Source organism: Lactuca virosa, chromosome 2 (assembly GCF_052849685.1).
Source record: "Lactuca virosa cultivar CGN04683 chromosome 2, Lactuca_virosa_CGN04683_v6, whole genome shotgun sequence".
NCBI classification, from domain to species: Eukaryota; Viridiplantae; Streptophyta; class Magnoliopsida; order Asterales; family Asteraceae; genus Lactuca; species Lactuca virosa.
Genome location: NC_136427.1, coordinates 276,633,369 through 276,648,836, shown reverse-complemented (window position 1 = coordinate 276,648,836; position 15,468 = coordinate 276,633,369). Strand labels below are relative to the sequence as shown.

General features: G+C 33.5%; 1 long non-coding RNA gene and 1 pseudogene across 2 annotated transcripts; one reads left to right on the top strand and one right to left on the bottom strand.

Annotated features, from left to right (window-relative positions):
* The first annotated feature begins 1,547 nt into the window (after nucleotides 1–1,547).
* On the top strand, nucleotides 1,548–4,784 carry LOC145161145 (G-type lectin S-receptor-like serine/threonine-protein kinase At4g27290; annotated as a pseudogene). Its single transcript, XR_013738389.1, has 7 exons — nucleotides 1,548–2,978; nucleotides 3,193–3,316; nucleotides 3,418–3,542; nucleotides 3,612–3,822; nucleotides 3,924–4,161; nucleotides 4,251–4,401; nucleotides 4,476–4,784. The product of XR_013738389.1 is annotated as a G-type lectin S-receptor-like serine/threonine-protein kinase At4g27290 (transcript).
* LOC145161146 (uncharacterized) lies at nucleotides 3,923–5,472 on the bottom strand. The gene is made up of 2 exons (XR_013738390.1): nucleotides 5,265–5,472; nucleotides 3,923–5,048 (listed from the first exon to the last, which is right to left on the bottom strand). It is a non-coding gene; the product is annotated as an uncharacterized LOC145161146 (long non-coding RNA).
* Nucleotides 5,473–15,468: the final 9,996 nt, after the last annotated feature.

Below are 15,468 nucleotides of genomic sequence, written 5' to 3'. Positions count from 1 at the left end.
TTCTTTTCCTTTGCTTTCCAAAGAGAAATTTCCACAAAAGTCCTAAAATTTTAGTCTAATTTATGAAAAAGTCCCGAACTAAATTTTGTTTATAGAAAAGCACAGAATACCGGCTAAAACTTCGAAAAAAACCCTTTTTGGCTGGTTTCGTAGATTTAGCCGGTATTCTGTCCTTTTTCGTTAGTTTGTTCAAAATATTATGACTTTTTCTGAATATTACCCGATAACCAAAATATTGGGACTTTTTTGAAAATTACTATGAAATTAATGGATATTATTATTAACAAATCATTTATAAACATAATTTTTTTATTATTATAAACACAGGAAATACATTTGTTGCTAATTTCTAGGAATAGAATGGTCGACTATGTACTTCTCTATTGTTTGTTGACCACTTCAAAGTCTCTATGTTCTTCCTATGTATCGTTGTGGGTGTCATAGTGAGAAGTACTCTGTTAGGTGTGACCAATATAAGAGTTGATAATATTTATTAATACACAATCAATAAGTGTCTACTTGCTATTAGGCATGATGTTATATGATCATGTGTAATTAGAAAATATCATTAAACGAACATATAGATCTTTCATTATGTTCTTTAACCTAACTACCATCTAACCTCCAAACATTATCCGGTAACAATCATAAAATTACACACATCTATCGAGAGTAAAAAGTAAACTTTGAATGACAATTTAAATAGATAATAATCCTTCACTTGTTTCCATATAAATTATCACTCACGGTTTATTTTTCACATTTTATAGATGTGTGTTAGCCGATGGTTGTTAACATGTAAGGTATGAATGTTGGTTGGTAGTTAGGTTAAACAACATAAGAGAAACACCAACATTAGAGGAATGCTAAATAAGTTCATCTCACCATCATACCCATAACAATGCATAAGAAGAACGTAGAGAGTTTGAGTGGTCAGGAAGTAATAGAGTACTTAGATCACTAATTTATTCCTAGAAATTAACAATAAATGTATTTCCTTTTTTATAATAAAAATATTTTTTATGTTTATAAATGATTTGTTAATATTAATATCCATTAATTTCGTGGTAATTTTCAAAAAAATCTAAATATTTTGGTTATTATGTAATTTTTGGAAAAGTCCCAAAATTTTGAGCAAACTAACGAAAAAGGACAGAATAACGGCAAAATCTGCGAAACCGGCCGAAAAGAGTTTTTTTCGAAGTTTTAACCGGTATTCTGTGTTTTTCTGTAAATAAAATTTAGTTTAGGATTTTTTCATAAATTGGACTAAAATTTTAAGACTTTTCGGGAGATTTCCCATTGAAAAACTTGAAACTTTTTCTACATCTAAAAGAACCGAAAAAAATTGCATAGACGTGAATATTTTTGGGGTTCTCTAAAAAGAACTACAATTGGTGTAAAACTAAACAAAGAAATCCAAATCTAAGTTATTTTGTGCAAAATTCTATAGACATAAGAGATGAGACAAATCAAGCAACCATAACCATTAAAAAAAAAGTCCACCATGGCAACTAGAAAAACTGACCAAGTCTTCTAGATCTAAATTTTATTATGTGGTATTGCATGGGTTGGGAAATGCTATGCCCACATCGACTAAGTCTTTAATACATGAAAGGAGGAGATTAAAGAGCATAAGACTCATAAGAGTAAATGTCAACTGTAGAGGTGAGATCAAATCGTATGGAGCTTCTTGCCATGATTTGGTTCTACTGCTGTGTTGTACTGAAAACTAGTAGTGCAACAGACACCATGTTTCCAAATCAGCCTCTCAAGGATGGTGACACCCTTGTTTCAGAAGCTGAAATATTTGAACTGGCATTCTTTGGCCTCGGGAATTCAACTTCTCGGTACCTAGGGATACGGTATAAGCATGTGCCAGACAGTAACATCGTATGGGTTGCTAATAGAGAGGTTCCACTTGTTGACCGCACGGGTGTACTCAAAATCAATGACCATGGAACTTTACAGCTTCTCAATATTAGCAATACCTCAATTTGGTTATCCCAATCCTCCAAAACAACAAGTAAGAATCCAGTTGCACAGCTATTGGATTCTGGAAATCTAGTCATCAGAGATGATATCAGTGGTGACATGATTTGGCAAAGCTTTGATCATCCTGGAGACACTTGGCTACCAGGAATGAAAATCGGTGTGGACCGTGTAATGGGCACAAAAAGGAGGCTGACATCATGGAAGACTTCTGATGACCCTTCATCAGGTTCTTATTCAGTTTGGATGGACAACATTGGATATCCGCAATTGAATATTGCTGAAGATGGATCAAACATGTAACCGCAGAGGGTTGGATATTGGAATGGGCTGGGGTTTACTGGGTTGCATGGTTTGGAACGCAACATCTTCTATGCGTTTGACTTTGTTTCGACTGATGAGGAGAATTACTACAACTTCACACTGTTAGACAGTTCATATCTTACGAGGGTAAGATTGGATCAACAAGGCAACATTTTGCAGTTTGTTTGGGACAAGACAGATGAAAAATGGAGGGTATATATGGAGCTTTTCGTGGATGCTTGTGACAGGTACGCTATATGTGGTTCTTATGGAAGCTGTAACATCAATAATGTGCCAGCATGTGTGTGTTTACAAGGATTTGAACCAAAGCTGCCAATGGAATGGTCCTTAGCAGACTGGTCGAATGGGTGTAAGCGTAGAATATCTGCGACTGATGAAAATGGGGAAAACTTCAGGAAATTTACAAACCTGAAATTGCCCGACTCAAGGTATTCATGGTTTGATACTACCATTTCCCTTGAGGAATGTGGGAATCTTTGTGCCTGCAACGGGTATTGTACAGCTTATGCAAACATTGATGTTAGAGGGAGCGGAAGTGGATGTTTACAGTGGTCAGGTGAGCTGTTTGACATCAGAGACGCTCCGGAAGGAGATGTTTCAGGGCAAGTATCTACATAAAAATGTCCAACACCAACAACTTAATTCGTAAGTGTCCTTCTCCTGCTTGCTCAAACCTTTTGATGCTATCTAAACTTACATGAATAAACCCAGTACCTTATACTTTTTCTAACAATACAACTAATTTCCACGGCTGGAAATAGAACTGGGGTCCACTTAAATGCTTGATTTTATTCCTAGTCATGTTTTTGTAAGCTCATTCCTGTTACTAACTAAGACTACCACCACTAACATTTTGTGTGGGCAAAAAGCAGCAAGAAGAAGAAGTCGAACACGAATCTTAAAGTGACCATGTCAATAGTATTTGCAGTGGTTCTGCTTGGCTTTGCTCTCATAATATATGTATATGCTTGGAGAAGGAAGAAGAAATCACATGTTAGGGGTGAGGGCAACTTACAAAACTACTTGATTATCCTTGCAATTTCACTTTGTATATATTTAGGGAAGTTGAACCATTCATTCATGTTTCATATAATCTTTTAGCAAACAAGAACAAGAAGCAAGATTCTGATCTACCTTTGTTCAGCTTGAGTAAGATAATTAAGGCCACCAGTAACTTTTCAATCCACAATAAGCTAGGACAAGGAGGTTTCGGTGCAGTTTACAAGGTAAAAACTCTAGACACAATTCCATATCAAAAGAACAATCAGCAATGATGAATTAAAAACAATCTCCAGGGCGTGCTTGATGAAGGAGGAGAAATAGCTGTGAAGCGGCTTTCAAAGACATCAAAGCAGGGACTTGATGAATTCCAGAATGAAGTTGTATGCATTGCCAAGCTTCAGCATCGGAATCTTGTGAAGCTTTTGGGATACTGCATTCAAGGAGAGGAAATGATGTTGATTTATGAATACATGCCCAACAAAAGCTTGGACTCTTTTTTATTTGGTTGGGCCCTCACAAGATTATATAATAGCACACACTTGATTAAATCATTAAAATACGTAATACAAACTAAAAAAGAAATTCCTTTTTTTTTTTTGTGGCAGATGAAAACAACTCCTTGTTACTCGACTGGCCTCAACGCTACCACATTATCAATGGGATTGCTCGAGGTCTTCTTTATCTCCATCAAGATTCCAGACTTAGAATAATCCATAGAGATCTAAAAGCAAGCAACATTTTGCTTGATTCCAACATGAACCCAAAAATATCAGACTTTGGCTTGGCTAGAATGTTCAAAGAATATGAGACCGAAGCTAATACAAACAAAGTTGTTGGTACACTGTAAGAAGCCACTAATCATAATGCATGTGTAGTAGCTTAACATATCTTCTATATCTATCATTCTACACTTAGATACAAATATTCTGCAGGGGTTACATCTCTCCAAAGTATGCAGCAAATGGGCTTTTCTCAGTGAAATCAGATGTATTTAGCTTTGGTGTTTTCGTGTTGGAGATTGTGAGTGGGAAGAAAAACAGAGGATTCTCTCATCAAGATCACCATGATAACCTTCTCGGGCATGTAAGTTTGGTGAAAATAATCTATTCCCATAATCAGAAATTAATCTAATCTTATTGAGCTTCAAAATGGTTTAGGCATGAAGACTTTACAAGGAAGACAAGCCTCTGGAGCTGGTTGACACAGCCTTAGGGGACTCGTGGATTGTTTCTGAAGTATTGCAATCAATACATGTTGGTTTATCATGTGTGCAACAACATGCAGATGATAGGCCAATTATGTCCTCTGTGATTCATATGCCGAGTGGTGAGGGTGCACTACCTCCACCACAACCACCTGGCTTTTTCACACAAGTGCCTAAGCCTGAAGTTAAGTCTAGCTTAATCATGCCAGAAGTGTTGGTTTCAATCAATGAAGTCACAATTACACAATTTGATGCTCGATAATTACATAAAGGTGTAGACCCATGAGCCATGACCAATTACCTAATCTGCATTCAGTGATTTGCACACAAAGCGCCTTTCTGTTTCCTTTTCTCTTGGTGAATCGAGTATGAACATCAAGATTTTTTTTCATGCCCCTCCCATGATCTTATTATATATTCAATGTGATTAAGTACAGAGCTTATAGAAACCCAGTCCTGATTTGGAACTTAAATGACTTCATTCTAATCCATCAGAGTAGTAAGCAACAGCGATATCACATACCATCTGTATATAAAAGCTAACATCTTGGTTAACCACAATTGAAATGCGGAAATAGGCTATAACAATAACATATTCAAATTTATGGTCTTGCAAACTACATGTTTTCTTTGAGAACTTTTAACAAACACGTAATGGGCAATGTAGGTTACAATCAACAATCGGAATCTAATCAAGATTAGGAAAGTTGCAGCAGATTTAACGTGATGATTCAGATATTACCTTATTATCTCAAGCAATTCCTACCATTTTACAGCCCCATACGATTCACGGCTAACGATCAATATCAAGACCGGGTCATGGAGGACGGATACATGAATTTTGTTTGAATTGCCAGCTGGGCTTTTTCCCCAACCCAAACAAGAATGAAATATGATGGGGCCAAAATGAATAGCAAACAGAATATCTCTAATAGAATATGAGAAAAAGAAAAAATGGCTATTTTTTAAGCTTTAAATAGCAAACAAAATATTATATGAATCGTTGTGTCCTTGCCGTGCCTTCGAAAATTGTTGTTTTACCTTGCTACCAATTTGATTTAATGTAATTACTTGAACAAATAAAAAGACTTGTTATTAGTGTAAAGTAATAAGAATGTTTAGAAAAAAATATCCTTTTGGACTCATTAACAATTGTTCGATTTTCATATTTTTGAATAACAAATGAAAAAAAAAACTTGTAATTGTTTATATATTTGAGATTTTAGACGGTGACAAATCATTAAAACCATGATGATTTTTTTTTTAAATATGATTAAAATATAAAAGTTTTCTAAAAGTAAGTATTTTATAATGTAATTTTGATGTTGTTTATTATCTTACTATAATGTTAAGATATTTTTCTATTCGACAAATAGATTTTTTTATTATAATTTTATCATATAATATTTTATTTAACACAGATGATATTATATTATTATAGTTTTATTATATTAACTAGAAAGGTTACCCCCGCTACGCGGGGGCCAGAAACTTTTAATGTTGTTTCCGAATTGATAAATATGACAAACATAGAAAGTGCAAGGATAAAAAGTCCGGGCTTTGCCCCGGACAAAAAATGTAAAAGTTTTGACTGCAAGGACCAGAAGTGTGAAAATGGCTAAAGAATTAAAGGGGTAGGAATTAACAACTTTTTAGAAAAGGGATCAAAGTTGTCAAACCGTTAAAGTTTTGTGGCCAAACTTTAAATATTAAAAGGTTCCAAAAAAGTGTAAAAATATTGATTGCAAGGACCAAAAGTGTCAAAATGGGTAAAGAATAATGACCAAAGTTGCCAAAAAACATCCAAATTTAGTATTCCTAACTTCCAACAATAATACAGGGACCAATTCTGCCAAAAAATGGGAAGTTGAATGGAACACAAACAAAAGGACATGAATAAATTAATTAAAGAAGTACAAGGACCGGATATGTAAATCAAGGGGCCAAAGCTGGACAAAGTATGCCAACTTTACTATTCCTTTATTCCACAACTTTAATATATACTAGAAAGGTTACCCCCGCTACGCGGGGGCCAGAAGCTTTCAATGTTGTTTCTGAATTGATAAATATGACAGACATAGAAAGTGCAAGGATAAAAAGTCCGGGCTTTGCCCCGGACAAAAAATGTAAAAGTTTTGACTGCAAGGACCAGAAGTGTGAAAATGGCTAAAGAATTAAAGGGGTAGGAATTAACAACTTTTTAGAAAAGGGATCAAAGTTGTCAAACCGTTAAAGTTTTGTGGCCAAACTTTAAATATTAAAAGGTTCCAAAAAAGTGTAAAAATATTGATTGCAAGGACCAAAAGTGTCAAAATGGGTAAAGAATAATGACCAAAGTTGCCAAAAAACATCCAAATTTAGTATTCCTAACTTCTAACAATAATACATGGATCAATTCTGCCAAAAAATGGGAAGTTGAATGGAACACAAACAAAAGGACATGAATAAATTAATTAAAGAAGTACAGGGACCGGATATGTAAATCAAGGGACCAAACTTGGACAAAGTATCGCAAGTTTACTATTCCTTTCTTCCACAACTTTAATATATATATATATAATAATATAATAATTATATCTGAAATATAGGATTAGTTTATCTTAATATTATTTTATTCTCCACGTTTGATAATGGATTGTAACATTCCGATTGAGGTTTTCATGTGAATAATTGTTTTCTTCACTTTATGACACATAATATAATTTGTCTAACAAAGGTTCTTTCTTAAATAACTAAAATTGTAACTTTTATAAAATTTTAAGAGTATATTTACTTTAATTTTACAATAAGATAATATATTTTTTTCAAATAGATAGAACAAATTAAAATTAAGAGATAATACTTTTTGTCATGCTTAAAATTAAATAAGATTAAAATAGAATAATATTTTCTATCAGACATAAAAAATACAAAAAGATTATATATATATATATATATATATATATATATATATATATATATATATATATATATATATATAATAGTAAAATAAAATTAAAAAACAAGTCTTATTTTCTAAAACCCTAAACTCTTGATGATATTTACAAAGTAAACATTTTGTTCTATTTAAAAAAAAAAAAGTTATAATTCGTTGATGATTTGTTTTCTGTTAATATATCAAATATATAAATAATTATAATATTTTATTATTATTTTTGTTTAACTAATAAAACCAAAACTAAACAGTTAATAAACTATAGAGTTTTGTTGTAGATTTCTTAAATTCCAATAGATGAAAACCAACAAAGACAATGAGAATTTAAACAATCAAATTGGTTGAATGGTTTTAAAAGAAGACACATGATTTGACACAAAGAGAACTACTTTTCTATTCAACTCAGTTACCTTTTATTTTGCTTCCCATTTATTATGTTTTCCAATAACATATATATATATATATATATATATATATATATATATATATATATATATATATATATATATATATATATATATATATATATATATTAATTACTAATCTAGCCAAATTAGCCAAATTAAGGAAGTGATTAACAATTTTTAGCCAAAAATTAGTAAATGTCAAAATATAGCCCATGAAACCGTAGGTTTCTATATTCGTCTACTGTTTCGCCAATTCGTCTACTGTTTCGTGTTTTGTATAATTTTTTTTTTCATTTCTAAGAAACAAAACCGTAGGTTTTTTAAAACCTACGGTTTCCTCTCGGTTTAGCTACGGTTTCCCAAACCGTAGCCTATGGTTTTGGGGAAAAAATACGTTTATTTATTTATTTAAGTCTACTGTTTTGGGGTTTAATCTACTGTTTTGTCAAAAAAGCTACGGTTTTGGGGTTTAATCTACTGTTTTGTCAAAAAAAAAAATTATGTACGGTTCATACGAAACCGTAGGTGTACAATTCGACACTGCACAATATGTGCATTGGGCACTTGTACACCGTAAGTTTCGTATGAAACCTACGGTTTTATATATTTTTTTTCGATTTTTTTTGCAAAAAAAACTTAACCCCATATACAAAACATACTCCTAATCACAAACACGATAAAATTTTGATGAAAAGTAGACAAACCTGGTTGTTCTTCGGGTGCTCCAATGAGAGAAAAAAGTAGCCAAACCAACAAAAAAAATAGGAAAAAATGACCTAATCTCAAAAATTTTACATTATATACTTTGGGCTAATGGGCCACGAAAAAGTAAACGGGCCCGTGAAACAGTAGCTCATTAGGGGAAAAGAATAGTCTTAGGGGAAAATAGTAGTCAACTACGGAAAATAGTAGTTAACTGTAGGTTGACTACTTTTTTGTGGGCTATTTTTGGCTAAGTGGTTTTTTTTGGCTAGATTTGTATTTTCCCCATATATATATATATATATATATATATATATATATATATATATATATATATATATATATATATATATATATATATTAGTTTATAACCCGTGAGAACCACGATTATAAAATTAATTAAACTTTCATATTAAAAAATCAAAATTATTAATCATTTATTTTAAATAAATTATTACTTAAAAGATATTTTTTTTAGTTATATAAAATTATAATTGTTGATTTAAATAAATACGTGAAGTTATATCACCTTATAATCTGTATAAATTTTATTTTATTTTTTAATCTAATGTTATTAATTTAATATAATTAAAGTGAAAATTTTTGAAATTTAAAATTTAAAATTTAATGTAATTAGGGTGCGAAATTTAAAACTTAAAATTTAAAATGGATAATTAATATGTTGACAAGTGGCATGATAGGGGACATATAATATTAATGAGGAGTTCTAATATAATGACACTTGTCAATAGGAGAATAAATCTATTCATTTATTAGAATAGGGAGATATATATATATATATATATATATATATATATATATATATATATATATATATATATATATATATATATATATAGAGAGAGAGAGAGAGAGAGAGAGAGGTTCAAATGTTTCTAAAAATTAATATGTGCATGTAGGAGCCAAAAAGAATTTAGGGATAATTAAATAATTAATAATTCTTATAAGGGTAATTATGTAACTTAGAATGATAATTAAGATAAAATCTCTTAATTCATGGAAATTACCATAAAAATCTATTTGACCAACTCTTTAACCCTAGCATCTCATATCATACGTATTCTATTTTTGTCTCCTCCCATTTGCTTATTGACGAATGAACATCGTGTGATCAAAAGAGGTAGTCGAAACCTCTTGCTGCAAATCTGTTTCCCCATTCCCTTGCTTTTTGCGACATTTATCTTCGATTAAAAAGCCTCTAATATTTAATATCTATCGCTCCCATCGATTTGTACACATGGTACTGACCAGACAAGATGAAGATGTTATTCTCGGCGGCGGAATATTCTAGGTGAATGGCTCCATCTCCAATTGAAGCTAGCCTCTATCTCCAATCAACTCGATTGCATAACAAAATAGCCACGTTCTCCGAGTTTAATTTACCAGACTTTTAGTCCAATCAACTCGATTGCATAACAAACCATTCCATAGAAAACATGGTTTTTTCTTCGTTCTTCCAAATAGCCAATTTCTACAATTTCAACTTTTAGTTTTAGATTTTTATAATGGTGTTGAAATATCTTGTTGTTCATATGAATTTGATGTTGATGGTTGTGAATTGGATTTTTTTTTCATTCATGATTCATAGAAAATGTGGTGATTTAGGGAGCGTCCTAAAAGTGTTTGATGAAATGCCAAAGAGAAATATGGTTAGATGGGTATTGATTGTTCAACATGTCATAGCAGTCTCAGATTGTATTCATGGTTAGTGATTGAATGTTTATTGTTGTGCATCTCATCTCCAAAGGTAAACAAAATCAAAACAGAGAATTATGTTATTCTATCGTACTTTAAATTCAGAATTCCTTTCGTTTTCTTTCAATATTGAAAGAGAGGAAATGATTTTTCGATTATGAAATTTATCAGGTGCTGGTTGTACGATTAGAGTTGGCGTTTGCATTCTTGAAGGGATAGTTTCTAGAGAACATTTCGGCCTTGCTCTAGCCTTTTCTTTCTTTATTGTTAGTATTAATTTGTATTTTAAAATGGGTTTATTTCTATGAAATTTCAATGCATTCTATAGTGTATTCCCTTTAAGCTAACTAAGCTAATTCTGTGAGAATGACTTTCTTTCCTCATCATTGGGTGTTATTCTTATCTTCAATTGTCTCATTCTTTAAGAATAATTATTTCATTCTTTAAGAATATTTTGTATCTAATGTATTCTTCTATTTGAATAATGTGTAGAGAGTATTATAATATTGGAGAATCACATAAGAATGATTCTGCTAGAATTGTATTTCCGGTATAATCACATAAGAATGATTATGGTAGAATCACATAAGAATGATTTTGCAAGGGTTGTTGTAACATCCCAAAAATCATGAAGAAAAATTTTATTTTTGATATAAAGATTCATAAAACAATTTATAGAAAACATCATCAAGTTATTTCATTTCATAAAAACCATAGATCATAAGTCTCAAAAGCATGTCATAATATAATAACAATGTCAGAGTACAAAGCCCAAGAATCTCATATGCGGAAAATCGTGTGTGTGATGCGCTGCTACCATGTCGGCTCCTTTCCCTTCGAAGAGGAAGTACCTGAAACCAAAACTGAAAACCGTAAGCACAAAGCTTAATGATTTCCCCCATCATACCACATACCATACACAACACATACTGACTAACATGTCCGGGTACTAGCTACCCCTACGGTCTCTTTCAACCGGTAACTTGCCTAGCATATCAGGGTGGTGGCCTACCCTTTCCGTTCTGTCGACCGGTAACTTGCCTAGCATATCAGGGTGCTGGCCTACCCCTTCGGTCCTGTCGATCGGTACCTTGCCTAGCATATCAGGGTGCTGACCTACTCCTTCGGTCCTTTCGACCGGTATCGGGGACTATTTCACCCCTACTTCTACCACATAGCATCCTAGTGCATAAACATACAATTCATATACTTCCTAGCTTATCTGGGTGCTGGGATACCCCTTCGCCCCTATCGATCGGTACTGGGGTCTATCCTACCCCTCCTACCACTATCACATAACATAATAGCATACTAGCACATAAACCATAACAGATAGTGACATACCAGACAATTATCACAAAGACAATCATCTCTATGATAACTCTTACTAGTGGGCCGGCATTGGTGCCTTCGATCCACTTCTACTGGAAGGTAGTTCACCTCAATGTCGTGAAGTAGATGGACTGTCCTCGGCTCTGGGATCAACTCCTCTCAAACTCCTATACATAACAATCTCCTTTAATTACCCTTTCATACTCATAACCCCTTTAAGGGTCAACTCTGGTCATTGGTCAAGGTCAAAGTCAACATCCTGGTCAAAGTCAACATCCTGGTTGACTCAAATAGCCGAGTTGGTCTATCAAATCGTCGAGTTCCATAATCCATATAACCCCGAAATCTCAATCCTACTCGTCGATCCTTTCATGAACTCGTCGAGTTCCATGATTCATAAAACTCTGGAAATCCTGATCCTACTCGTAGAGTTCTTTCATGAACTCGTCGAGTTCATCCTCATAGCATAGTCGGGACCTTTTACTCACAACTCGCCGAGTCCCTCCTTGAACTCGTCGAGTTCCTCATTCTTCATAACCCAAACCATGGCCAATTTCGCTCAGTAACAGAAAAGGTTAGGGGACCACAACCCAACTCGCTGAGTTGTATGAACAACTCGTCGAGTCCCCCATAGTCTAAATCCATTCAGTCGTTTCTAGTCGGGTTCTAAGCTTCCAAACAATAGACCTGGTTCCCTAGGGTCGATATATCACATAAAGTTTCTAACTTTACGTCCATGCTGTTGGATTAGTGTCTAAGTCCATAACTATTTTGGTATGTACTTGACCCGATTATGAGCATGGTCCTTTTGGGTTGCCTTCACCATAGCAATATGTAGGATGAATTAAGGAAAGAGAAAGGTTTAATTATGATTTATTAATATATTATAAGAATAATATATTAAAGGATAAATCATATTGTTTAATTAATATTAGTCAAGAATTAATTAAGATTTAATTTTGTGACTAAAAGAGATTAATTAAATTAAGGGGATTAATATTGTAATTATAAGATAGTTACAAAGTTGGGCTTAGGATCCATTAGATGGCAATGGACGAATTCTATGTGGAGGACCATAAAGAAATCGTCCAAGGGCCTTCTGGAATGGTCCATTGGACTGCTTAGGGCTTAAGCAGTCAGATTAGGGTTTCCTAGTTGCAAACCCTAATAGCCTACATGTATATATAGGACCCCTATGCCCCAAAAACGTGGCTAAGAGTTCCTTTAGGGTTTCCAGCTGTTTTTGGTGCCTCCTCTCTCCTCCCTCTTCATCCAAGTTGCTTAGTGGTGTTTGTGACTCCATTAGAGGTGCAACACTTGAGGCACTAAGCTTTCTGAAGCCAATCAAAGCAAGGATTGATTGTTATTGCTATATAACAATCAAAGGTAATTACTAAACCCTTATTTCAGTTCTTATTTGATAGATCTAGGGTTTGTAAGTCTTGGATTCATTGCATGTACAATAGAGAAACCTAGATCCAAGCATTAGGGTTTGTATGAGCACATAGGATTGTTCTTATGCTTAAAACCCATCAGTGATATCAGAGACTTGATTGGTTTCTGTTGTATGTGATGCAATTGTCGTTTTTCTGCTGAAAATCGTTTTTTTGCCTCTGCCCGACTCAACTCGGCGAGTTCAGGACTGACTCGGCGAGTCCGGGAGTCAGACAGAGTATATTTCGGGATTTACTTGCTGGGTTGCTGTAGGATTGATGCCAAAATCGTTTTTTGATAATAAAACCCGAATTTTATTGTATGTAAATGATTATCCTTACCAAAACAAAAGATATTTTCAAATCTTTTGAATAATTGTTTCTTTATATGATAAATATGGATTATTCAAATTATTTGGTAATTATCTTGTGACTAAAATTGGATTAGGTCGAATATAGATAATCACTAAATTAATTGTTTGATTTATATTATTTGTTATTTGATCCATTGTAAGTTTGAATAGTTTCAAATTACTCCCTTTAGGTTTTATAGTTTAAATTTGAACTTAAAAGTTTTGTTTTTGAAATTTAAATAGTTAAACCCTAATGTTTTGAAAAGTTTCAAAGCTTGCCCTCAAGTTTTGGAATTTAAATTTTTGATTAAAAGTCTAATTTTGAAATATTTAAATTCTAAACCCTAATGTTTTGAAATGTTTCAAAACTTGCCCTCAAGTTTTGGAATTTAAAATTTAGATTAATAGTTTAATTATGTAATATTTAAATTCTAAAACTCTAGTATTTTGAAAAGTTCAAATCACTCCCTCATGGTTTTGTTAAGTTAATTAAAAGTTTAATTAAAAGAGAAAGTTGATAAAACCACGAAGTATTTTAAAAGTGTAAAATACATCCTATACTATATAGAAAATTAAAAGTCTAATATTATATATATGAGTAAACAGTCAGTCTTACCGTTAGTAGGCCTCATTCACGAAGCTGGTCTATAAGAGGTGTTTAAGGAAATTGCCTATAAAATGGCGATTGAATGGGTATCCACTCTTACCCACCGCACTCTTGACTAGTGGAGGGTCGTTAGCCGAACGGGTAGGATATGACGAAACCTTCCATTATAAGTATAATGAAGTACAAAGTAACTAAATGCTTTTACAAATTCCCAATCTTAGTTACTTTAGGGCAAAATGTGAATTTGTATGCTAATCCATGGAATTACACTTCGTACCCTTGTCAAACGTTAGTGGAGCGTGTGTGGTTAACCGACACACTAAATTTGGGATTGACATTGGTGGCGAAGGGTGGCTCGATGTTTATCATAGATCAATGGAGAGTGTGTGGCTAACCGGCACATTAATTAGGTGATAGTAGCAATTGGGTGCACCACGTGATTCGTATGGTTATTCACACCTTGTTTGTGATCCTCGGCATCCCAGTCACAAACTTGAAGGGCATAATCGAGATTAAACATGCCATTGAAAAGTTCAATGAATCTCAAAAGATCTAGGAGTTTCAATTCATTCAAAACTTAAAAGTTTTTTTCATTTTTCATGGTGGAAATTGGTAAATCATCATTTACCTACCTTCAAACATTCTGCAACTAGATTACGGCATCCCTCTTCTAGGTTGTAGAATGTTGTGATTGGATCCTAGCCTTGATGTTTCATTTGGGTGTTACATCAAGGATTCTTATCAACTAACTTGAATTTTCTCCCGTTTTGTAGATGTCTAAATCTTACAATGGTCTTCCCAAGTCCCTTGGAACAAGCTTTCCAAATGAAGATGACGTTCCACGATACGATCAAGGAAATGAGAGTCATGCTTCACTTCCTCCACCTCCTCCAATTATTCTCCCTAACCCACAAGTTCAAAGGCTTGAAAAGTTCAGGCTCACTCAAGCCCTATTGGCAAGTAAACACGAAGATGGGAAACCTGTGTGTGCACACATCTTAGAGATGAAGTCACACATTGATAGGTTAAGGTTGATGGGTGTCGATATCTCAGAAATGTTGGCTGTTGACTGGGTTCTTCAGTCACTTCCTGAATCATATAGTGAGTTCGTTAGAGAGTACTATATGATGGACCATGACGTGACCCTCATTGATTTGACCTATTTGCTTATAGCTGCCGAATCAGAAATGATTTGGCGTGCTGATCAAGCAAATTTGTCTGGCAAATCAAACTCCCAAACTTCAATGGACATTGAAAATGGTGACATTGGAAATCCAGAAAAGGTAAATTCTGAGATAGTTCCTTGTGCCATTCCAAAAGAGTCCATCTGCTTCTACTGCCAAGAGAATGGGCATTGGAGACGAAGCTGCCCTGTTTACCTGAGAGATCTAAAAGATGGGAGAGTCAAAAGACGTATGGCTCTACTTCAGGTAAAATCTATTAACTAACTCTATAAGTTCC